The 14,953-nt window shown below is 36.4% G+C and overlaps 2 long non-coding RNA genes across 5 annotated transcripts; one reads left to right on the forward strand and one right to left on the reverse strand.

Annotated features, from left to right (window-relative positions):
- Window positions 1–538: 538 nt before the first annotated feature.
- On the reverse strand, window positions 539–4,570 carry LOC133708153 (uncharacterized). Of its 3 annotated transcripts, none has more exons than XR_009845614.1 (6): window positions 3,691–4,570; window positions 2,659–2,752; window positions 2,309–2,391; window positions 2,071–2,191; window positions 1,662–1,864; window positions 539–820 (listed from the first exon to the last, which is right to left on the reverse strand). It is a non-coding gene; the product is annotated as an uncharacterized LOC133708153 (long non-coding RNA). The 3 variants fall into 3 exon arrangements; XR_009845615.1 differs by having other exon boundaries at window positions 2,659–2,756; XR_009845613.1 differs by lacking the exons at window positions 2,659–2,752; window positions 3,691–4,570 and having other exon boundaries at window positions 2,309–2,651.
- A 5,470-nt stretch (window positions 4,571–10,040) lies between these two features.
- LOC133710169 (uncharacterized) lies at window positions 10,041–14,745 on the forward strand. 2 transcript variants are annotated; one of them, XR_009846554.1, is made up of 8 exons: window positions 10,041–10,288; window positions 10,407–10,449; window positions 11,085–11,182; window positions 12,230–12,305; window positions 13,144–13,188; window positions 13,939–14,134; window positions 14,215–14,319; window positions 14,478–14,745. It is a non-coding gene; the product is annotated as an uncharacterized LOC133710169 (long non-coding RNA). The 2 variants fall into 2 exon arrangements; XR_009846553.1 differs by having other exon boundaries at window positions 11,093–11,182.
- Window positions 14,746–14,953: the final 208 nt, after the last annotated feature.

The raw sequence follows: 14,953 nt of genomic DNA on the forward strand, positions 1-14,953 counted from the left end.
AAAAGGTCAAATAACTCAAAGCATATTGACCTCAAGTATTACAGTGTGAGGGAGAGAGTCAAGCATGGTGAAATTTCAGTATTGAGTATAAGCACAGACTTTCAGCTTGCAGATCCATTCACTAAGGCATTGTTAGTTGCAGCCTTCAAGAAACATATTGAGAACATTGGTGTTTTACCTAGTTTAGGTTCTTGAGTTCAGTGGGAGCCTATTTAGTACACTACAAAAAAAAATTCAATTTGCCACGGCGCAAGGTCGTCGCCAAAAGCCAAATTGCCGTCGCAAAAGACCAACGGCGACGGCTAGGCGACGGCAAAATTGCCGTTGTCGTTGGTGGGGTCGCCATTGCTATTTGCGACGGCAATTACGCCGTCGCATGATTTTTGGCGACGGCATAATGGCGACGCCATCAACAATTTTGCCGTCGCCAAAGGTCATTGGCGACAGCAACATTGCCGTCGCAAAAATGCATATTATTGATTAAAAAAAAACCTGGCATGCAAATTTGCATACCAGGTTTTCTATTTTGAGCAAAAGAAGCCATATAAATCATAATTTCATATGTTTTTTTCACATTATTTCTATACATTTCATACAACTTCACCAATCTTGAAAATACAAAAACATTCAAAAATTAAAATACATAATGCTGACGCTCAGTAGGCTAAGTATCATGACCTACATAATCAGAATTCAAGCGCATAAGTTCAACCGCATTGGTATTCTTCTTTGCTTCATTCATTCATTGATAGCTATGTTCTTCTTTGTGTCTATCTCCTTCTCCACCACTCTTCTTCTCTCTATAGCAATAGGTCCTACACTGTAAAAATTCAGTTCTTGTAAACAAAATCAGTAGATTTAAGACAAGTATTTGAAAATGTGAAACTTGTGATTCAACAAAATTTGCATAGAGAGACTTGGATTTGATGCCACCACATATAAGGAGAGACTTGAACACATTGACAATATTGCAGATAAAAAACATATAAAACTGCTTCATCTTAGGCAGAAGTGTCATACTAAGACAAAAGGCATATAAAATTAACCAAAATGAAATAGCACTAGAGTTTAAGCTATAATTTGAACTCCTAAATTCATATCATGAGAGAAATTGAAGTAGCATTATCACTTAGACTTTTCAGGGTACAAAACTGAGCATAACTGAGCAATATCCTTGACTAACCAGTAACCAAAACTGAGGATAAGTCATTAACTCATAACAGGGCATACCAAAACAGATGCAATTTCATACTCGTGTATTGGTTGCCAAGAAAATTTGTATTCAGTAACCAAGGCAGTTAGTATTCAGTAACCAATTAGTATGCATTTACATACCATATGTCCATATAAGATACAATTAGTTTCCAGTATGCTATTGTCCACAATTGTATATCAGATACAATTTCAATTCCCACACAATTTCATATTATCCAAAGCAGGAAATGACAATGTAAACTATTATCCAGAGCAGGTAATGGGTAACTATTTTACAAATTTTGACACAATGTGGAATTTTGGATGCGAACAAACAGAAACCAAGCATTTTAAGGCACCTGAATCTGAATAAACAACCTAACCGAAGAAACATGTATGCCTTCAAATTTAAAGTAAAAATTGATATCAAATCGATAGTAAAAAAAAGCATATGAAAGGGAATAAACCTGGATGGCATTGGGATCCTTAACATTATTAGGATCTCTTGAGAGATGAATGCTTGCACCAAGATATAAATCTGGCACCTCACTGATCTCGTCCTTATTGACTGGGTTTTCGGATGGACCGTCAACCTGATTTTAAGTTTCGTCAACAGCCCTTATGTTAGACAACCCCCACGACGCATCTTGTGCATGACTCTCATCATGAGCTGCACGAAGTAAATCAGTTTCAAACTCTTTAGAGTCATAGGAACAAGTTTGAAGTTTTGAAATTGAGCAGAAGTTCAACTCTAGAAGAGTGCGCTGGGTTAGCTTTCGTTATTAACATAATGACCACCCAAAACAGGTAAACAATTTAACCAAGACTACTAGCCAAATAAGCAAGGAAAACACAAAGGGTAAAAATGTTCCTTACCCTCCAGCATCACTTAATATTAGAAATTGTTTACGGAATTCTAATTCACCCAGAGCTACTAAGTGTGCTTCTCCATGGTCTCCAGGTTCCTCTATAACTGAGGACCTAGTGATACTCTCACCTGCTGCAGCAGCACACTCACACTGAGCCAGCAATGAATTTAATATAACATTATAATCATAATAACTACCAGCTACAATGAAATGGATGAAACTGAGAAAGTTAGAGCATGACGGACCTTGAAACCTCTCATGAAGTTGTACAGGAACATCAGCAGACAGTCTCTGATATGGAGAAATTCAGACGGCTTTTGATGGAGAACTGATTGTCCTTGAACAAGTGTTCGATCAGTACAACAAACATTCACAAGAAACAAAACTGTCTAGTTAATGAAAGCATTGGTACACATAATGAAATCATATCATTATTAACATTACACTTCATGAAAAACAATAAAGTCAAAAGTAATTATAGAAAGACATTCTTCAGGTATTCATCTATGAAATACATAGATAGAAAATGGCCATCACAAAGGTTATGGAAATTAACTTCTTATTTATAGATGAAATGTTGATCAACAAACCAAACCTGGATTAAGTGATTGCCTGTTGCTCAGAATTCCAGAAAAAGGAATTTCCTTCAGCATTTGATTCAACCATTGCGCTAATCTTGCATCGCCCATCTGCCTTAATCAAATTTAGCAATTCATATACAAAAAGGTTAGGTACCAAAACAAACACACAAAAAAAAAAATAGAGATTGAAAGACGGGAAACAGAGAAATTCAAAGGGCCAATTATAGATATGTTAAATAGAAAACAAAAGCTTATTATAAGAAATGATCCTCCAATGCTTTCCATCATAACCAAAATTCTCCAGTAATTAAACTAGAAAGGATCCTCCAATCCAGTTTTGGCAACAAAACCTCAGCCTTGAGATTGCTTAATGTTCAAGGATGCTTTTCCGTCTTTGACAAAGTATCAAGTTTCCACAAGCATAAGATTGGTTATGATTTTTTATAGCTTGGCTCCTTTTACCCCAAGACCTTTTGATGTTTGTTGGCAAATGAACACATACAAAAAGAAAACAGAAAAAGAAACAAATGCAGCAGAGCAGAGAGAGATTAATCAAATTTATTGTAATGACCAAACAGATTGGCACATGAGTGAAACATGTGCATACATTTCCTAATCTTAAAGTAAAAAAATGATTCCTCATCATTATGAAACATGTCGACTAATCAAGCAATAATTAAAACGTATTCAAATATGAAGCAATTGGCTCAACAATCTTGATGGGTTTCTGAAACAAAAGTGAAACCTTAATCATATTAGACATTTGAATCCAATGTCAGCCATCAAAATCCAATCTGTGTACAAAGGAGAATCCAATGAAACAAAAACCATTCCAATACATAAACGAAAACAAAAATGAACAATAACCAAATATACTAAAATTCTCGTCTCATCTTCTCCAATCAGTTTTCCAGCACGTTGATTATCCTGATATCCCATTTACCCACACAAACAAAATTCCATAAAAAAAAAATTCAAGATCTGCAACCTGCAAGCCTTAAGATTGAAACTTTAAAAATATAAGAGATGAGAAACAAGAACCTTACCGCGAGCACCCAAGCTCTAGGCTCAGGCCCACTCCCCTGTCCCATCGAACGCCTTCGATCCCTGGTAGATCCAAACCTTTGCCGTCGTCCTCAGAGAACGCTACAACAGATCCGCCACTCCACCCTAAGCCAACCTCGAATCAACAAAGCCTCGAGGTTGTCTTAGGCCGGAAAATCACATGGCTTTTGAAACTCTGATCCAGGAAAGATATGGATGCGTTACAGTACCTGTGGCTCTGGTAACGAGGACGCGAGCTGGTTGTTTCGCCATGGATTCCGATGAAGAAAACGAAGCGATCTGAAAATGGTAGAAAGTTGGTTGGAGTTTGACCAATCTGCTGTGAAAGTGGAGGAGTGGAGGGAGGGGATCGGAAGGTATATAAAGGGAAAAGAGGAAAGTAAGAACGAGGGGATGGGGCTGCATGCACTCCGCAGAGAATATGACAGATCGAGAGGGGAAAATAGTTGAAGGAGGTGATGGAGAGAGGAAATCTATAGCACTCATCGGTATCGAATCGAGATGGACTCAAAGAAGGACGGCAAAGTAGAGAGAAAGAGAAGTAAAATCGTTTAGTTCAGATGCTAATCTTAAAGGAATAGAAAGCACGGGAAAATAAAAACATAAAAGCCACGGGAAGAATTGAAGAAACGCGACGGCATGAATGTCTTTACAGTCGCAAACTGTTAATATTTTACCACGGCTAACTCTTGCCGAAGTAAATCATTGGGTTTGCGACGCCCAATGGCGACGGCAGTTGTTACCGTCGCAAATATTTTGCACAATCGCGACCCCTCAAGTTTTGCCGTGGCGAAAGAGGAGGCTTTAGCGACGGCAATTGAAGGCCGACGCAAATTGGTGAAGCCATTGGAATTCTTTTTTGTAGTGGTAAGAGAAAAATTTTATGAGTTTTGTAATTTCTAAGTTCTTGTAAGTTTTCTGGTAGTTGTGAAATTCCAGTTTATTCATCATCACAACTTTATGTATTATTGAATTTTGATTATCAATAAAATTCTCGAGGTATTTCATTCAGTTTGTGTTGCTGCAGCTTTTATTTAAATTTTCTGTAATTTTCATTTTGTGTTCTTGATTTACCTTGATAACAGATGGTCTTGTAACTTCAGTGAACATGTTCTTTCAGTTTAAAGTACAAGCATTAAGACCATCAGTGTTTTTAGTTATGCTTGAGTTTCATTTTGAAACATTCAGTTGGACCATTTAGGTATATGATCTTCTGGTAATGCACAATGTTCATATACTGCATCATTTTGTTTTTAATAGCATATGCGGAATGCAGGAGCTTATGTTAGTGGTCTGGAAGTGCTGCATTTTTGTCAAAGTGTATGCTTTTCCTTGCTCTGCATAAGCTACTGCGTTTTGACCATGCTGAATGGATTTTGAGACTTTTCCTTATTCTGGTCCACACTTCAGTTGGTTGTAAACGAGTTGATGTTATTCAGTTTTGGTTGTCCTTGATAACCAGTGATAGTCCAAGTGGGAGATTATTAGATCAAAAGTGGACTCATCACAAGTTATCCTAGAGTAACTAGGAAATCATCAAAAACATTAAATCGAATACAACATGGATTTGGAAAAGAATCAACCTAGATATCTAATGTGATAGTGTATTTATCATTGGATTAGGAATCCATTAATTGGACTACAAGAAAGTCCTAAACTGTGATGCATTAGGAATCTAAGATACAAGTCTTGTTCCATAAGGAAAACCTTTATGGGAGGATTCCTAGGACTTGAACTTATATAAATAAGAGGCTAGGGTCCCTGTTATCACCACCGTCTACAAGCATTGTGTTCTACCCATTCAGAAGCTCCAATTGGTGAATAGTAGAAGACTTCAACCTCGTCTTTATCCTTGTTTCTGCAGCTGCGACAATGGCTTCAACTTATGATGTCAATGGTATGGTTGATCTCCTCAAGTAATTGTTGAACAAATATAATAGTGTGAGCTTGTTTGTAATTTAGTTTTACAGAGGGGGTTAAGTCTGATATTCAGGAGATGTTGGAAGTGCTTGTAGTACCATTTCATGAACGGTACTTAGGGCTCCCAACGGTGACAGGGAGGAGTAAAAAAGAACTGTTCAAAAAAATAAATGAGAGACTTGACTTTCATCTTACTGGGTGGAACAGTAAGTTTTTGTCTAAAGCAGGGAAGATGGTGTTAGTCAAAGTCGTTGCCCAGGAAATCCCGACATATATAATGAATGTTTTCAGGCTCCCGAAAGGTATCTGCAAGTCGTTTCAATCTAAAGTTGCAAACTTCTGGTGGGGGAAGGCGGATGGGAAGAAGGGGATAGGGGTGGGTTCGGTTCCGATCGGTTCGGTTTTAGGCCGAAACTGAAAACCGAACCGAATTGTCGGTTCGGTTTGTGTATTTTTCGGTTCGGTTCGGTTCGGTTTGTGTATTTTTTTGTTCGGTTCGGTTTTTTTTTCTTTCAATAAAACAAATTTTTTTTTTCAATAAAACAATTTTTTTTTGTTTTTTGGCAAAACAATAATCTTGCTTCGTAGTTCATAATCAAATTTCAAAGCTTCATTATATGAAATGGTTGGCTTAATGGCTTTGGTTCTCGTTTCGAATTCGATCAACTAGGTCAAACTTAGTTACTCTTATAAACCTATATTTATATATCATACACTCCAAACAGAAACCTCTATAAATTCAAAGAAAATAAAAAAACCGACCGTTGGATGCGATTATTACAATAAATTATGCGTGTGGTTAAAAATTTAACAAATTTCACAATAGTTTCGAACCCGATCGGATTGGTCAACCGTAGTCACTTGTATGTTTTCTTGGTTGACCAATGAAGTGACGACCGCGAAACGTGCTTATTTTTTTACATCATGTTTGTAAATATTTCATTGATGGATGTGCGTTGACATAAGATAAAAATTTCAATTTTAATTACCAATACATCGGCCTATACCAATTTGTCTCCTAAAGTAGTATGACTTATATATTGTATTTAAATTATTGAGGTTCATTCTAAAGCAACCATGAAGAGAAAAATTTAGCAAATTTCACAATAGTTTCGAACCCGATCGGATTGGTAAACCGTGGTCATAAAATTTCACAATATTTCGGTTCAGTTCGGTTCGGTTTTCACCTAGCCGAAACCGAAAACCGAACCAAAAATAATCGGTTCGGCTCGGTTTTTTTGTTTCGGTTCGGTTTTTTTTTGCTACGGTTCGGTTTTCGGTGCGGTTTTTTTCGGTTTTCGGTTTCGTTTGGCCACCCCTAGAAGGGGATGTTGGGAAAATTAATAGAATGGAAATAATAACTCTAACCACAAAAGGATAATATGCAAATAAATAAAAGGAGTAAAGGAAAGTGAACACCAGATATAACGTGGTTCGGCAAGGTGCCTACGTCCACGGGGCAGCAACAACAAGAAATTCCACTAAGATAAGGTGGGTACAAGAGATACACTACTTCAAGAACACTACTTGAAGGAAACTCTCTCACACACTTGTTTTGCTACCTAACAACTACTACACTCTCAACTTAAAGTGGACACTCTTCACTCTCTACTTGGATGAAGATGGGATGAGATTGAATGAGATATGGGATGCCTCAAATAAGCAAGGACCTCTTCTTATATAGGCCAAGGAGGAACACTCATCATGACAAGTTATAGTGGAAGCCTTAAATTCCTCCATAATTTAGGTTCCATGTTTTCTTCCACTATGTCTATTCTTTATTAAAGAAGGCAACACCTTAAATTAAGAAAATGCTTTTTATCATGGGTTCTCTTTATCATGGAGGCAACACCCTTCATTTAAGGAGGGACTTACCTAACAGGGGATGCATTGGTGTAAATGGAATCAACTTTGTAAGAGTAAGAGTCAAGGTGGGCTTGGGTTTCGGGACCTTGAAGCTTTTAATTGAGCAGTTTTGGCAAAGACCGTATGGCGTCTAGTGATGGAGCCTAATTCCCTTGTGCACAGGCTACTGCAAGCTAAATATAGGGGTGTAAATGAGCCGAGCCGGCGCGGAGCGAATACCAGGGTGATCATGTTCGGCCCATTTGTTTTTTATCGAGCTCGAGCCGGGCTAAAGCTTGAAATTTTTTTTTCATGCTCAAGCTCGGCTCGGCTTGAATATTTTTCTTAAGCTCGTGCTTGGCTCGGCTCGGCTTGATTTATTGGACAAGATCGAGCTTAAATAGGCTCGACTGGGTTCATTTGACTTTAAATTTAAAAATAAAAAAAGGAAGAAAGAAAATTTAAAATAATAATCCAAAATTTGATGTCTAACCATCACACACCTTTTGACTTTATTGTAATATATTTTACTTAAAATCTCTGATTCTCTTCCAATTGAAAAGGAATGTAATAAAAAGAATTAAAGATTTGAGACCAGAAAAATTATATTTTTATTATACTATAAATTTTCATGAGTCGAGTTTTAACAAACTCGAACTACTCATGAGCTAGACGAGCCGAATATATCCTTGTTCAAGCTCGGCTTGTTTTTTTGTCGAGCCTAATATTGAGCTCATACTCGGCTCATTTATCTTACGAGCACGAGCCGAACGAGCTAAAATCGAGCCGAATACGAGTCGAACATGAGCTGTATCGAGCCTATTTACAGCCCTAGCTAAATATTTCCCGCTTACAAATTGGGCTAGAGCAAGGAATGAAGCAGGTGCCTCTTTAATCTGGAGTAGTTTGATGTGGGGTAGAGATTTGCTGATCAGTGGGACTAGGTGGAGAGTGAGGACAGGAAATAATATAAGGGTTTGGTTTGATAAATGGTTACCTACACCATGGACCTTCAGACCGGTCTCTCCCCATACTGGTAATTTAAATTTGAAGGTTAGTGAGTTGATGCTTTATCCTGGCATGTGGAATGAAAGTTTGATAAGATCTAAATTTCTCCCACATGAGGTCGATACTATTCTGTCACTACCTATTGCTGCGGGTAGGAGGGATGATTCTATTGTTTGGCATTATTGTAAAGATGGAAGGTATACAGTGAAGTCAGGGTGTTGGTTAGCATCAGAGCTTCAGAGGGTTCATGAAGGGTTAGTGGGTTGTAGCAACAGTAGCAATAAGGAAGGTAACCAAGTTTGGGACACTTTGTGGAAATTAAGAATTGCTAATAAGGTGAAATTTTTTCTTTGGCGTGCTTGTAAAGGCTTCCTACCTTGTGCTGCTAATTTGTTCAGAAGGCATGTGGGAAATTCTAGCCTTTGTTGCCGATGTGGGAGGGAGGCAGAGACAACGATCCATTGTATGTGGAGCTGTCCGTGGTCTAAGAAGGTTTGGAAATTCTCATTCTTAAATGGAGTTTATAAACAATGGAGAGAACCTAGTTTCATTGACTTGTTTGCGCATGTGGTTAAAACTTCCTCCAAAGAGGAGGTTGAATTGCTCAGTGTTATCTGTTGGTTACTTTGGAAGAGCAGGAACAGATTTAAGCACGAAGGAGTTGTGGAGGAGAGTAAGCATATTTTATGGAATGCGAATGAGTGGTTAAACAACTTCCAAGATGCACAAAGGAGTAATGAGACCGTGACTAAAGATGCAAAACAAACGAGAGTGAAGGTCAAGTGGAGGCCACCTACTGCACCAAATCTGAAGTTGAATACAGACGCAGCAATAGATTATAAAAAGAAGAAGGCTGGTCTAGGCATGGTTGTACGAGATGGTGAGGGGAAATTGAAGTGTGCAGGGCACAAGGTACTGCCAGGAAACCCATCTAGCTATATTGTTGCTATTGAAGCTCTTGCTGTCTATCATGGACTACTTTTGTGTAGAGAAGCTGGTTTTCAGAAATTAGTAGTGGAGAGCGATTCCACCATAGTAATTGATGCGTTGAATAAGACAGAGCTTGATCTTAGTGTGGAGTGGAGTCTTGGATGATATTAAGTGCTTGGCTTCAACTTTCGAATCAGTCATGTGGAAGAAAGTTAATAGAGAAGGCAATATTGCTGCACACAAGATGGCAAAGCATGCCTTGATGGCTGACGAAGATAGACTCTGGCAGGAAGCAGGGCCACCTTGGCTTACTGATATCATTTTAGATGAATGTAGAAATTGATGATATGGGGGGTGGTGCTCTTTTTTACTTGCTTTGATCAAGCAGGGTTTTTGGCGAGGCCACCTTAACCCCGAAGGTTGTATTGACCATTTGTTATCAATGAAAGTTTTAACCGATAAAAAAAAAAAGAAATAAAAAGAAACTAGAGTTGGAAAACAGCAGTAATTATACTATATATAAAAGATGAGTTCACTGTTCATTCTGAGGCGAAAAAACGATTCTGCCCTCATTTGGATTTTTTTTACCCCTCTGCCACTGACCTATTTTTTCCCTCTCTCTTCTTCCAGAAGCCTCCCAGACCGACTTTTTTGCTCTCTTTTCTTCCTCTTTCTCCTTCACTCCCTCAGACGACTACCTCCTCAACTGCGGCTCTTCCTCCAACGCCGCCTTCTTCAACCACTTTAAGTTGTTGGGTTTACACAAGAAGTGAAACACAGAGACACATCCGTTCGATCTTTTGTTGTTGGTTGCTTATCAAAGGAGTGTTGAGAACGAGAGGATTTTCATCTGTGCCCTGTTTGCCGGCATGAAAGGTAATTTCTTTATGTAAATTTTGTGGTAATTTTGTTGGGTTTGGCTTTTTGGGGAGTATTAGGAAATTTGGATTTGGTTCTTTCCTGATTGCGATTTTGTGATTGGGTTGTCATGCAGTTTTTGCTGGATCTTCAGGATTGCCTGCTTTTCTGAGTTAAAGGTAATTGTTTTATGTAAATTTTTTGGTTAATTTTGTTGGGTTTGGGTTTGGGTTTGGGTTTTTGGGAGTATTCGATTAAGGTCTATTGGATTGGATGGTAGTTTACTTGATTTCATCAATTTGCTTTGTGATCTGTAAATGCTCTCATCAATCATACGGATTGAAAAGTGGTTGTAGCAAATGGATGAGTTTGGATGGCAGGTATATATGATATCCTGCTTTTCCAGATTCTTAGATAGTGGTCTACTAGGGTATTTTTCGCATGTTTTGATTGAGTGATATAAGCAGTTGTATTAGAATTTGTCTCAAAACATCCAACAAATTGAGAATGACCCAAACCTACACTCAATTAGACAAAAAAACAAACATGAACCCTTAATGAAGAACCCACCAGAAACTATCACCTCAGTGGCTGAGGAAATCTCTCTCACTATGGAAATGAAACCATCAGTCTCTCTATCTAAGCGAAAAGAAACCATCGAGAATTACTTTGAACAAGAGAATCTTTGTTGATATATATTCTTTTTTCAAGATTTCTACTTTGCTTTTGGATTACTTTGAACAAGCCTGAAATAGTTTCACTTGGAAATGAAATTTTGGTATGAGAATCAGTATTTTTTATTGAGATCTTACAGTTTTGCAGTTCTCTAAGGTTGAATTGCTCCCACAAGGCTTGGAAACCTGGTTTCAATTGTTTCCAGTAGGTTTGGACATCCGGTTTCTTTTACAGAAGGTATGACTTTTTTTCAGCAATATCAGTTGCTCTGTTTTTATTTTTCTCCAGTTCAATATTGCATGTAAAGTCTTTTTCTGAACTCAACCATGCTTTGTTCTTTATTTATCTAACTCTTAAACTAAGAAAATATATCATTTGTGTTTATCCACTGGATGTATAGTTGTAAATAGCATTATGGTCTCACAGTTTACTGCATGATTATTTTTATTTATTGTAAATATGATCATGGTCTGATAGTTACGCATTTTGTTGAAAGAAGTTACTGTGTGTTTGTACTATTGTTGTGCCTTTTTGGTTAACTTCAATTGTCATGCTAATATATATTTTTGATATTTGTATATGTTCTCGATTTACTTTATAAATTGGTTTCCAAGTAAAGTATAGCTGATTTCTTTTTATTTATCATCTGCACACATGCAGTAGTATCATGCTCTATTTTTACCTGTATGTCCTGGGCTAATGTAGTCAATGGTTTCTTAGGCTAAATGTTTTCAGTTTAGTATTGATTCATGAGTTGTAATGCAAGCTTTATAAAATGGATTTCAACAAAAAAAAGTATTCACTAGCTATATATCTATCTTATTCTGCAGGTGTATTACCTTAATTTAACACAGAGTGGCAGTGGTTGCTGTTGGTTTTCTTGCAATTAAATCAGATGAATAGACTATTTGTTTTCTAATTTTAAGAAAATTAAATTCAATACTTTCTTCAATTTCTAATGTGAATCAAATTCATTACATATTGCTGTAGTGATATAAATAAGAATACTCTGGTTATATTGTATCTTCTCATTCATCATTGTTCTCATCGCTGTTTCCCCTTCTCTTTTTTGTGCATCTTTATCTATTAAAACTTTCATTGATTATTTTCTATGTACTTCAAACTTGATTGTCTATACTGAACAAGTTGTGGAGACATTTGCAGAGTTAAAAATTATGCTCTGAAGTAAACATAATTGATCACTATTTTAATGCACTCAGTTTATTAACATGGTGACCATGTTAACTGAAATAATGTTAACATGATCAATTTGCATATTAACAGAAATACTGAAAGCGAAGTAGAGATTCATAGAAAGATTTGGATCAGGTTTGGGAGGGATCTTTCAGCAAAAGAAGAGGTGTGGCTTACTTTTATGGATGTTGTATACTTAGTTGATTGAATATATATGCAAAGATTTTACAATCAGTCTTGGTCAATTGTTTTGTTTCTAGAACAGTTCCTATTATGTTCGTCCTCAGTTGCTTTGCTTTCTGTTTGTGAATTGCATACCAGCTTGATCTGATCATGTATTTGAAAAAACTGAATGCTCTTTGAATTTATCTCTGTTGTTTTTTTTTTCCCTTTTTGTTTTTGGGTAAATTGTATGAATATCATTGTGAGATGTCTGGGTCAATTGCATCCAATTGTTGACTGTGAAAGTGATATTGGCTTAATTCTTCTTCGTCGGTATTTCCGAAGAGTTAAGTATGAACAACAGAAATAGAGAGAGAGAGAGGGGGGGGGGGGGGGGGGGGAGAGGCGCGAATAAAGAAGATGCACTTTCTTTTTCAGTAGAAAAGCGAAAGATTAAATTTTTACAGAGATTAGGGGAGCCGTATCTACGAAACTTACGAAATGTTTTCTTTGCCTATTGAGGTGGTGACAAATTTAACTCAAGTGTCCAGAGTTGGGGGCAAAACCTTTGTCGTAGGATTGCACAATTCTAATACTTTTTGTTGTTTGGGTTTTGCAGATTGTATGCAACAGTCTTCGTATTGTTTTACTACCACTGTTCCTTTGTCTGTTGGTTAACATTATCTTGATCTCTTATTATTATTCAGTTATAACTGCTAGAGTTTATTAACTTGGTCTTTGGTTTTGTCTATATACATTGTTTTCTTTTTTTGTATTCAGTTTATAGTTTCTGTAACCATGGTGGTCTTGAATTATCTAAATTCTGTTGTTTGATTCTGTAGACACTAGAAACGGTGTGCTATCAGCTTCTGTAACTGTGGATTCAGGTATGAATTTGACACCTGTATGAGTTGTATACATTCTTACTGCAATGAACATTCAAGAGTTACCCGCAGCAGATGGTTCAATTCTTAAGATTTGTTGATATCCTGCACTTCTATTTTGTCTAGATCAGGAAAACAAAAGAAAACAATAAGTGGAAGAGAACTATGTTTGTATTTCTTAATTTTAGCTTTTGTGATTGGAGTTCAAGTTCAAATTATTGTGTTGATAGGTTGTTGAAAGGGTTAATTAACAACTGAGTGTTAGTTCGGTTCAATGTTGTGAATTCTGGATAGTTTGATAATGGACATAATGTTATGGTTGATTACCTAGAAAACAGAGTTTGTTTGAGACTTATTCTTCACTTTGACATCACTCATGACTTTAATTTCTAAACCCTTTTTTAGACGAAGCTTTTGAGTTAAAGGTAGCAGTTTGACTGTATAACTAATTGCCTTAAATGTTTAGCTGAAAGTGAATAACTAAGTTTCATTGATGATTTATATTTTTTTGTGTATGGAGAAAGAAGTAAGGAATCTGACTTCAATAGATTGTGAACAAATGTTTACTGTTTATCTTTTTGTTTCTGCCTTTTTGATGTGATTACAAGTGTTAATTTTTGTATAGACAAATTTAGTTTCATCAAAAATTTATCCAATATATAGTCATCTTTAATTTATAGATTGTACATTGATTTGCAGATTATAAAGCATAATCGTTTAAAGTTTTGAAGTCATTTATCTTTTTTGATACAGTTATGGCGTCAAAGATGAGATGCAGCAGAACAAAAAAAATTGATACAACAAGGTCATGCTGAAAATTATAATGATCAAAGGAGAATGCAAGAAATCTATAATCATCAGAATTTTGTTTCCAGTACAGTTCAAAGTGAAGGTTCTGTTTTTAAAAGAGGTCAACATTCTGAGGTTAAATCAAGGATATCAAGACGTGGTGAGTGTGTATTATCAAATTTTAAATGTTCATTCAAATGAATATTCAAAGTAACTAATATTGTTTAAATTTGGTTGCAGCATTTGAGTTAGCAATGACAGAACAGAATCAATGTCTAGACAGTCAGTATAGTTCTGTATGTCAAAATGTGAATATATCTGAACATCAGAACAAACGATTTAGAGGTGAGTTTGTTTGGTGATATAAACCTGTTTCTTCGTACTACATACACATTGATATTTTTGCTACATTGCTCACTTATACTCATATTTTTGTTATTCTACATTTTTCTTTATTCTTCCAACTCTTACAGACTTTTGTGTTTTTTTTTTTTCTCCTCCAGATCATCAACAATGGCAGCAAACATTACGAATGAAATGAGTATATGTTTCAGGCAATTGGAATGTGAGAAGAAGACTGCTTAAAGTGAGGTTGACGCTTTGAATCAAGAGTTCAAATAAACTTCCACATGGAAGTTACATGTGCAAATACCTATAAAAGGAAAACTATCCGAAACTTTATAAACGTATTCTTAATTTCACCAATTTAGTTAATGTTGATAACTAATGTATGTAATTTGCTTTCATTTTGTCTCGATCTGTCATTCCTTACGGGCTTTTATATGTGATCTGCCATACTTTTGCTCAAGCTGATCACACTCTATTGCCATAACTTTTATCTCAATTTGGATGAATTCAGGTTTTATTTTGGACTAACTTTTAGTTTTGTTTTGTCCAAGTTCCCCTTGCCGTCCCAAAGGTTCATGTTGCCGTTTCTTTGACTGCTTCACCTAGCGGCAAATTAAACCACAAGACGCAA

This window comes from Rosa rugosa, chromosome 5 (genome assembly GCF_958449725.1).
Source record: "Rosa rugosa chromosome 5, drRosRugo1.1, whole genome shotgun sequence".
In the NCBI taxonomy this organism is placed as follows: Eukaryota; Viridiplantae; Streptophyta; class Magnoliopsida; order Rosales; family Rosaceae; genus Rosa; species Rosa rugosa.